At 40.4% G+C, this 10,617-nt stretch overlaps 1 pseudogene; it reads right to left on the reverse strand.

Moving 5' to 3' along the window:
- Nucleotides 1-3,156: 3,156 nt before the first annotated feature.
- The window catches only part of LOC103593382, a 101,291-nt pseudogene continuing 93,830 nt past the window's right edge, over nt 3,157-10,617 (reverse strand).

The raw sequence follows: 10,617 nt of genomic DNA on the forward strand, positions 1-10,617 counted from the left end.
CCATAATCCCTCTGGACTCCATCCAAGTTGTTGCATGTATCACTAGTACATTTCTGGCTATTGCTGTGTAGTATTCCATACCATGGATGTACCATAGTTTGTTTAACTATTCACCCTCTGAAAGACAGCAGGGTTGTTTCCAGTTTGAGGCTATTACAAATAAAGCTGTTATGAATATTTGTGTATAGGTTTTGTGTGTGTGTGTGAAAATGAGTTTTTATTTCTCTGGAATAAATGGCCCAAAGAGCAATTGCTGGGTTGTAGAGTGTTTGCATGTTCAGTTTTATAAGAAATTGCCAGGCTCTTTTCCAGAGTGTCTGTACCATTTTATATTGCCACCAATAATGTATGAGTGATCCACTTTTTCTGTATCTTCTCCGGGATTTGGTGTTGTTACTATTTTTTATTTTACCCATGCTGGTAGGTGTACATTGATATTTCATTGTGGTTTTAATTTGTACTTCCCTGATGGCTAATGAGGTTGAGTATCTTTTCACGTGCTTATTTGCTTTGTGAATTATCTTCCGTGAAGTGTCTCTTCATGTCTTTTGCCGATTTTATAACAGGAGTGTTTTTTTAACTGTTGATTTTTGAGAGCTCTTTATATGTTTTAGATACAAGTCCCTTGTTGGGTATGTGGTTTGTAAATATTTTCTCCCAGTCTGCAGCTTGTCTTTTTTTAATCCTCTCAACAGTCTCTTTCTCAAGCAAAGTAATTAATTTTGATGAGATTCACTTAATCTATTTTTTCCTTTATGGATCATGGTTTTAGTGGCAAGCCTAAGAATTCTTCACCAAGCCTCAGGTCCTGAAGATTTTCTTTTATGTTTTCTTCTGAAAGTTTTATAGCTTTACGTTTTACATTTAAGTATGTGATCCACTTTGAATTATTTTTTGTATGAAGTGTGAAGTTTAGATTGAGATTCTTTTTTTTTTTTTTTTTTTCTACAGACATTCAATTGTTCCAGCACCACTTATTGAAAATGCCCTTCATTCACTGAATTGCTTTTGCACCTTCGTAGATTTTATGTAGATACTCTTGATCAAATTGAGGAAGTTTTCCTCTGTGTTAGTCTGTTCAGGCTGCCATAACAATATCACAGACTGGGTGGATTAAAGGAGAGAGAGAGAGGCAAGTATCTTATCTCTGGTGTCTTTTCCTCTTCTTCTAAGAACATCAGTCCTATTGTATTGGGGCCCACCCATATGACCTCATTTAACCTTAATTATCATTTCCTTAAAAGCTCTATCTCTAAATTCAGTTACATGGATATTGAAGGCTAGGATTTCAATGTACAAGTTTGGGGGGAGGAGACAAAATTCTTAAATTACAGAGAGGTTTTTAAAAAAAAAAACATAAATGGTTGTTGGATTTTGCCACATGCTTTTTTGCAATGATCAGTGTGATTTTTCTTCTTTAGCCTGCTGATATGATGAATTACCTTGATTGGAAATATCAAACTAGACTTGCATACCTGGAATGAAACTCACTGGTCATGGTGTATAAATCTTTTCATATAGTGCTGAATTCTACTGCTAGTATATTTAAAAAGAATATATCTATATTCATGAGAGATGTTGTGTGTAGTTTTCTTTTTTTGTACTGTCTTTTTCTAGCTTTGGTATCGGGTAAGACTGGCCTCATAAAGTGGGTTTGGAAGGGTTTTCTCCTCTTCTGTTTTTTGGAAGAGACTGTAGAATTGGTCTTAATTCTTCTTTAAACTTTTGGTAGAATACTCCAATTAAACCATATGGGCCTGGAGATTTCTTTCTTAGAGTTGTTTTAAACTATGCATTCAATTTTTAATGGTTATATAGCTATTCAAACCATTGTTTTAATGTTGGGTGAGTTTTGGTAGTTTGTGCTTTTTAAGGACTTCATCCATTTCATCTAAGTTGTCAAATTTATGTTATGTCGATTTCTTCATAGTATTCCCTTGTTATTCTTTTGATAACTGCCGGGTCTGTAGTGATATCCCCTGTTTCATTCCTGATATTAATAAGTGGTGCCTTCTGTCTTTTTTCTTGTCAGTATTGCTAGATGTTTGTCAACTTTATTGATCTTTTCAGAAAAGCAGCTTTTTGTTTCATTGATTTTGTCTTGTTTTCTGTTTTTCATTTCATTTATTTCTGTTCCTTAATATTTTTTCCTCTTGCTAGCTTTGGGCTTATTTTGTTCTTTTTTTTACACTCTGGATTTTATTAAGTAGGTAGTTACTGTAGAGTTCTTGGGCTGGCTCACACACACACACACACACACACACACACACACACACACACGGTCAGCTGGGGCCCAGGGTGGCTCTCTGCCAAGCTGAGGTGAAAGCTAGGAAGCAGGCAGGTCAGGGGCCCTTTCAGCCTTCTCAAGCCTCTGCCCGAGTTCTCGTCATGCTCGTCTCCCTGGCATGGTTAGGGCCATTATCAGAGAAACATCTAATGGGGTCACGTTGGGTGCCCACACTCTTTGCTTCAGGTGCATCTATCCCCCAGCCCCAAATTCCACTCTTAACCTAATACAAGAGACCTTTTTATCCAGGATTTCTTCTTGCAGCAAAGCTGACTTGGAAACAAGGAGAGGTGCAGGGGAGGAGGGGCAGTGAGAGGGACCCTGGCAAGTAGATCCACTTGTCTTGCTGCCTACAGTAAAGAACCCTTGAGCCAGGAAGAAACTGTGCACTGCAAGTCCTCCATTTCTAGGAAATAAAAGCAAGGAAGAAAAGCAATCTGAAACCCCTTGTCATCCTACTCACCTCCTGGCAGTCTCTAGATAATGATCTAGGCAAATTAGCTTCATTTATAATGAGAGGAGAATTTGGAGAATTTGCACTATTTACAGAGCCACACTGCAAGAAGCAGGGAAGGTGAGAGACTGCAGCGCACAGACTAGGAACAGTTTGGGGAGCTGCTAATCTCTTTTCACCATTGCTTTTGCTGTTCCCACCCATCAGCTGCTGGCAGGGAGAAGAGGAATCGGATTCTCTTGGCTAAGGTGTGACTGCTGCCTTGGCATAATCAGGCAAGATGAAGCTAAGAGGAGTGGAACGGTCACTGCCCGCTGTCCTCAGAGGGCTTGGGGTGCACTGAGCCTGCGACTGCCCAGCCACATGAACGCCCAGAATGGTGGATGGCTTGAGTGGCAAGGGCAAGGGCAGGTTTCTACCATAGCTCAGGAATGAACTGAGACCAGTTGATGCTGTCAGAGTCCAATGGGTCTTCCTCCAGGCCAGAAAAGCTGATGTCCAGGAGGATCTTGCTGAGGCCATCATTCATTGTGTCCAGAACCAGGCCTTCCATCAGAGAATGATTGGCTGAAAGGCCAGGAACCAGTGGCTCTGGGGAGCCTGGCTTGGGGACTTCCATATTTGAGGGGGAAGAGCTGCTAAAGAGTTCAGAGGTAAGGTCAAGGGTTCTGAATTGAGGAGCTCTCGGGGTGAGTCAAAGAGGGGAATATTTTTCAGTTGGGTGGTGCTGAGATCCATCAGCCCCAAGGAATCAGGCAGGGGGCCAAGGGCACCCTAGGGGGTTCGCACTGGGCTGAAATCTAGCCCTGCCACTTTGGCTGGGGGTGTGAGACTCCAGGATTCAGGGGTTCTGGGGAGGGCAGATTTGCTCAGGGTGGAAGAGATGGGCAGGGCTTAATGGGTGTCTTGAAAGGTCCTCCCTCGTCCTTGGAGTAGCTGAGCTCGGAGGCAGGCTCAGAGGAGTCTGCCAGGAAAGGGAACTCTGTGGCTGGTCAGGAGGTACCAGGGCCCTCTGAGAAGAGCCGCTCAGGTTCATCCAGACAGGGAGGCAGTAGGTGCTGTTTACTTCAAGTCTGGCTCAGCTCCCTCCTCTCCTTTCATTTAATCATGAGCATTTCAGAGACACACCGGGCTGGGGAATTGAGCCTACTGTAGGACTTCTTTGGCCTTGGGGTGCTCTGAGAGTGGGATGAACCCTCACAGGAATGAGAGGATTCCTCTTTGAAAGACAGGATTGGGGAAGGCCACTCTTCCAAGGGAGGTCTCTCTACTCTGATGATCTCTTTAAGTGTGGCATTTCTTCCCCAGGCTGGATTTCTTCCTACTTGACAGACAGAAAGCCCTTCTCCAAGCAGGAGTTTCTCCTTTTTCCCTGGTCCTGCAGAAGGAAGAGGGGCAATCCTTTCATCGGCTGGCAGTACCTTGTGGGCAATGCAGACTCATTTGCTGTGGTGGATGAGCTCTGAGCTCATGAGTGAGGACGCCTGGGGCAATGACACCTTTACTGAGGGCTGCAACACCAGTGACTGGTTCACTGGGAACTGGACGGGCACCAGGTATGTGCTGACTCTGTGCACCCAGTGGGAGTTCACTTTTGACACTTTCTGGCCCAGCTCAAGATTGGGTTGTTTCTGCTGCTTAAACACCTTGTTCAATGCCAAGTAATGATAGGCACTGGCATGAATGATCCAAGAGGAGACTTTGCCATTGGCAGATGTCTCCCAGAGAAACATGTCATGGAGAGAAAGGTTGTGGTGAGTGGAATTCTTCCAGCCTGGCTTGGCAATATGCTTAAAGTAGGGAAAGTGGTCCTTGACCTAACTGTAGATGTCTTTCAGTGTCATGCGCTTCCTCTCAGTGCTGTTGATGGCAAATTGTACCATGGCCATTTAAGAGTGGGTGGCCATTCAGACAAAGAGTCCTGCCAGGACACTGATGCTCCTGAGGGCTCCTCAACCTTTACCTGACTCTGCTCCAGGTGACAATTCTCTTTTTCCTCTATCTGTTGCTTGATGCTGCAGGAGCCCAGTCCATCAGAACTCATCCTTCCAAGCCACCGAATATTGGTCAAGCTGTTGTGGAGAGTGCAGCCTGCTGCCTCACCACCAGTACAGCTCTCCCATCTCTGACTGGGAAGGGCTCCAGGTGGTCTAGGATGATTTACATCCCTAGCTGCAGATTTGGTCCCAGTGTCTCAGAGATCACTTCTGTCCTCTTGGAATCATTTCTGGTTTGGGCTTGAGGCTGGGGTCTTGGAGGATGAGTTGGGGCTCCCCCACAGCTGATGAGGACGAACTTATCGGGCATACTGCTGCCACTCTCTTTTTTTTTTTGACAGTCAATGCTGTGATGATGCTCTAGATATTGGCATTGTTTCAGATTGCCACCACTTGGGTGTTGGGCATGGTAGGGGGGTTAATAATCTTGATCCCCATTGGAAACTTGCAAGAGTTGGACTCTGCCACCTCCTTGGAGGCCTGTGTTTGACTAGGCTCATTCTGGGAAGGCGGCCTCTTAGGTTCTTCCTGTGGTGTTTCTTCTGGGGCATTTTGAGCAGGAAAGGGCAGCCTCCATCTTTTGAGAATCAGTGGCCAACAGGGCTGGTTTTCTTTATGAATCTGTGCTTTCACTCTCCATAGAGAATCATAAGCATATACCCTCCAGACTGTAGCTACTGGTGGGGCTGTGGCTCCAAGGGCAGGCTCTGGGATTCTCCAATTTGGGGGCTAAGCCAGGGCCCTGTGGGATCCCAGGAGGGAAGGGGATTCCAGGCTGGAGCCAGGGTTTGGGTCTGGCACCAGAGCTTTCAGTTTGTTCCTTCTTTTTTAGGTTCTTAAAGTAGGAACTTAGATTATTGATTTGAAACTTTTCCTTTTCTGTAATATATGCATTTAGTGCTATAAATTTCCTTTTCAGCACTGCTTTAGTTGTATCTAAGAAATCTTATATGTTGCGTTTTGATTTCTACTTTGATTCCATTGTGGTCATATAAAACATTCTGTATGATTTCAATTTTTAAAAATTTGTTGAGGTTTGTTTTATGTCCCAGGATATGATCTATCTTAGTGAATGTTCTGTAGGCACTTTAAGAGAATGCCTATTCTGCTGTTGTTGGGTGAAGTATTCTAAAAATATCAATTAGATCCTGTTGGATGATGGTGTTGCTGAGTTCTTCTGCATACTTGATGATTTTCTGTCTAGTTGTTCTGTCAATTGCTGAGAGAGTGGTGTTCAAGTGTCCAACTATAATTGTGGATTTGTCTATTTTTCCTTTAGTTCTATCAGTTTTGCATCATATATTTTGCAGTGCTGTTGTTTGGTTTATACATATTTAACATTGCAATGTCTTTTTTTGGTGGATTGACCTTTTTATTATTATATAATATTCCTCTCTGTCTCTGGTAATTTTCTTTGCTCTGAAGTCTACTTTATCTGATACTAACATAGTCACTCCTGCTTTCCTTTGATAAATGTTTGCATGATATTGCTTTTCTGTCCTTTTATTTTCAACTTGCCTATATCATTCTATGAAAGTGAGTTTCTTGTAGACAACATATAGTTGGGTTATGTTTTTCAATATACTGTGCCAATATTTTTTTTTCCTATTCCCAAAACTAATTTTATTTTTCTTTCCTTTTATCCTCAATTACTGTGTTTCTGCTTAACAATTTGGAGGATGTTAAATTCAGAAAATAAAATAACTTTGATTATAATGTTGACAGTTCCTTTTTCTTAAGCTCTTTCCAATTCTTCATAACCTAGAAAATACAGTGATTATATTTCTCCAATTTCCACATATCTCTTTTGTGTTTAAAAGTAATCAAAGTAATTCAGATATTAATTGAAATGGCTGTCTGAATAAGCTGCAGTTTTAAATTATATCCTTTTCAATTCCTTCCCTATTTCTTTTTTAAATTTTAAATTATCAATATACAATGTAGTTGATTTTCATGTCCCTTTACCAATTCCTCCTTTCCCCTTTCCTCTCTCCACTCCCCTCCCTCCTACATCATATATGTTCACTTGTCTTAACAAGTTCAAGGAATTGTTGTGATTGTTGTGTCTTTAGGAATAAAGTTAACCAGGGATGTGAAAAATCTCTATGATGAGAACTAATAACCACTGTTGAAAGAAGTTAAAGAGAACACAAGAAGATGGAAAGATGTCACATGCTCTTTTACTGAAAGAATTAACACTGTGAAAATGTCCATACCACCCAAAGTGATCCACAGATTCAATGCAATGCCCATCAAAATTCCAATGACATTCTTCTCTGAAATGGAAAAAAACAATTCTAACATTCATACAGAATAACAAGACCACAAATAGCCAAAGCAATCCTGAACAAAAAATATAAAGCCAGAGACATAACAGTACCTGACTTTTACGTATGCTATAAAGCTATAGTAACCAAAACAGCATGGTACTGGCATAAAAACAGACACACAGACCAATGGAACAGAATAGCGAATCCAGAAATCAACCCACACACCTACTGCCATCTGATCTTCAACAGAGGTACCAAGGCTACACACTGGGGAAGAGACTGCCTCTTCAGCAAATGGTGCTGGGAAAATTGGACATTCATATGTAGAAGAATGAAGCTAGACCCGTACCTCTCACCATATACCAAAATCAACTCAAAATGGATTAAAGAATTAAAATTCCTTAAAGAAAACATAGGGGAAACACTCCAGGAAGTAGGATTGGGTACAGACTTCATGAATACAATCCCAAAAGCACAGGCAACCAAAGGAAAAATAAACAAATGGGATTATGTCAAACTCAAAAGCTTCTGCACAGCAAAAGAAACAATTAACAGAAAGAAAAGACAACCAACAGAGTGGGAGAAAATATTTGCAAAATATACATCTGACAAAGGATTAATATCCAGAATATACAAGGAAATCAAACAACTTAACAGTAAAAAAACAAGCAACCAGACTAAAAAGTGGGCAAGGAGCTGAATAGGCATTTCTCAAAGGAAGATATATGAATGGCCAACGGACTCACGAAAAGATTCTCAATATCACTCAGCATTTGGGAAATGCAAATCAAAATGACTTTGAGATACTATCTCACTCCAGTTAGGATGGCTAATACCCAAAAGACTGAGAATAACAAATGCTGGTGAGGATGAGGAGAAAAAGGAACCCTCCTACACTGTTGGTGGGACTGCAAAATGGTGCAGCCTTTATGGAAAATGATATGGAGTTTCCTCAAACAATTACAGATAGATCTACCATATAACCCAGCTATCCCACTGCTGGGAATATACCCAGAGGAATGGAAATCATTATATCGAAAAGATACTTGTATTCCCATGTTTATTGCAGTGCTATTTACAATAGTCAAGGGTTGGAACCAGCCTAAATGCCCATCATCGGATGAGTGGATAAGGAAAATCTGGTATATCTGCACAATGGAATAGTAGTGTGCTGTAAAAAAGAATGAAATACTACCATTCTCAGCAACATGGATGGACTTAGAGAAAATCATATTAAATGAAACAGGTCAGGCACAGAAAGAGAAATATCACATGTTCTCACTTATTTGTGGGAGCTAATAAAAATAAATAAATAAATACACAAACAAATGGGGGGAGGAATATTTGGTTTTTTATAATTCTGTTTTGAAATATCTATAGTGTTTTTGAGAGTATCTTTTTGTATAGTTTTTTTAAGCAGTTGCTCTAAAAATTACGTTATAAATACATAACTTTATTGCATCTACTAGTGTCACACTTTACTTGTTTGAGTAAAATGTAGAAACCTTACTTTTGTCTAATATTCCTTTGTCCCCCCTTACTTTATAGTATAATTGTCTTAAATATTTTCTCTATATACATTTATCCCATAAGATTATGTCATGACTTTTGCTTTTTTTTTTTTTTCCTTTTTGTCTTTTTTCGTGTCCGGCAACGGACCGCAACCCTCAGTGTCGTGTCCGTACCGGACCGGGACCAGCAACGGGATCGCAACCCTCGGTGCTGCGCCCACCCCTCGCTCAGCCAGTGAGCGGGAACTGGTCTATGACTTTTGCTTTGATCATTGAATGTAATGTAGAAAACTTAAGAGAATAGTCTATTATTTTTACATGTATTGTTACTCTTTGTGTTCTTTATTCCTGATGTTCCAAGTCTTTTAAAATTTTATATTATCATTTACTTCCTCTTTAGAAAACTTCCTTTAGCCATTTTTTTAGGGTTGTTGTTCAAGTGACATATTTTCCTAGTTTTCTTTCACCTGAGAACTTGTTCATTTTACCTTTATTCCTGAAGATTATTTTCTCTGAGTATGGAATTCTAGATTGTCAGTTCTTTTCTTTTAATACCTGAAAAATGTTATGCTACTACCTTCTGGCCTCCATGATTTCTGAAGAAAAATACACTGTCATTCAAATCATTTTACCTTGCTACGGACTGAATGTTTGTGTCTCCCAAAATTCTTTTGTTGAAGCTTATACCCCAGTGTGATGGTACTGGGAGATAGGGTCTTTGGAGGGTAATTGGTCAGGAGGGTGGAGCCATCATGAATGGAATTAGTACCCTTATAGGAAGAGACATCAGAGAGATTGCTGTCTTTCTTCTCCATGCAAGGACATAGCAAGAAGGCAGCCATCTGCAAACCAAAAGGAGGGCCCTCACCAGAACCCCACTATGCAGACACCCTGATCTCAGACTTCCAGCCTCCAGAACTGTGAGAAATAAATTTTTCTTGTTTAAGCCACACTCAGTTTATGGTATTCTCTTATAGCAGCCTGAACTGACTGAGACATACCACTGCAGGTAATGAGTTATTTCTCTTTAACCATGTTTAAGATTTTTTTATTTGTCTTTAGTTTTACGAAGTTTGACTATCATGTGTCTTGACATAGATTTTTTTAAAGTCCATCCTGCTTGGGTTTTGTACAGCTCTGTAAGTGTAAGTCTGTAGGGATATGTCTTTCACCAAATTTGGGAATTTGTCATCTATTATTTCTTTCAATAATTCTCTCTCTCCCCCCCCCCCAGGACTCTGACAATACGAATATTAGATCTTTTTATTGCCCTATATGTGTCCAAGATTCTGTTCATTTCCTCCCAATCTATTTCTCTCTGTTGTTTGGATTAGGTAATTTCTATTATTCTATCTTTAAATTCACTAATTCTTTCCTCTGTCCCCTTCATTCTTCTTTTGAGCCCATCTACTCATTGTTTTATTTCAGTTATTGTATTTTGCAGTCCTAAGAATTTAATTTGGCTATTTTTTGGCACTCTAACCAAGTGAGCTAATTGGCCAGTCACAATTCTTCTATTTCTTCACTGGGACATTCTATTTTTTATTTGTTTCAAGAGTATTCATAATTGCTCATTGAAGCATTCTTATAATAACTGCTTCAAAATCCTTGATGTAATTCCAACACCTATGTCATCTAAGTGTTGACAACTGTTGATTGTCTTTTTTCATTCAAGTTGTGATTTTCCTGCTTCTAAGTATGACAAGTGATTTTTTCATGTATTCTGGACATTTTGAGTACCATGAGATTTGGGATCTTATTTAATCTTCAGTTTTGCAGACAGTCACCCTATTGAGGGAAAACATGATGGTCCAGGTGACAGTAGATGTTTTGATTCCCACTGGGCCATGCTAATACCACCTCTGCAAAAGCAGATTGCCAAATTGTGTTACCTTTTATTGGCTGGTTGCCAACAGATATGAGTGGAGGTTCGTCTTCCCGCTGGACCTTGCTGACACTACCTTGTCAGAGACAGTGGAGAGCTAACTAGCATGACCTGTCACTTTTCTGTTCCATCTTTTTACTATCAGGATGGGGTCAGAAATTTAGCTTCCCACTTGATCCTGCTGACACTGTGAAGTGGCGGGGGTGGGGTGGG

This window comes from Galeopterus variegatus, unplaced genomic scaffold (assembly GCF_000696425.1).
Source record: "Galeopterus variegatus unplaced genomic scaffold, G_variegatus-3.0.2 Scaffold1334, whole genome shotgun sequence".
Classification (NCBI taxonomy): Eukaryota; Metazoa; Chordata; class Mammalia; order Dermoptera; family Cynocephalidae; genus Galeopterus; species Galeopterus variegatus.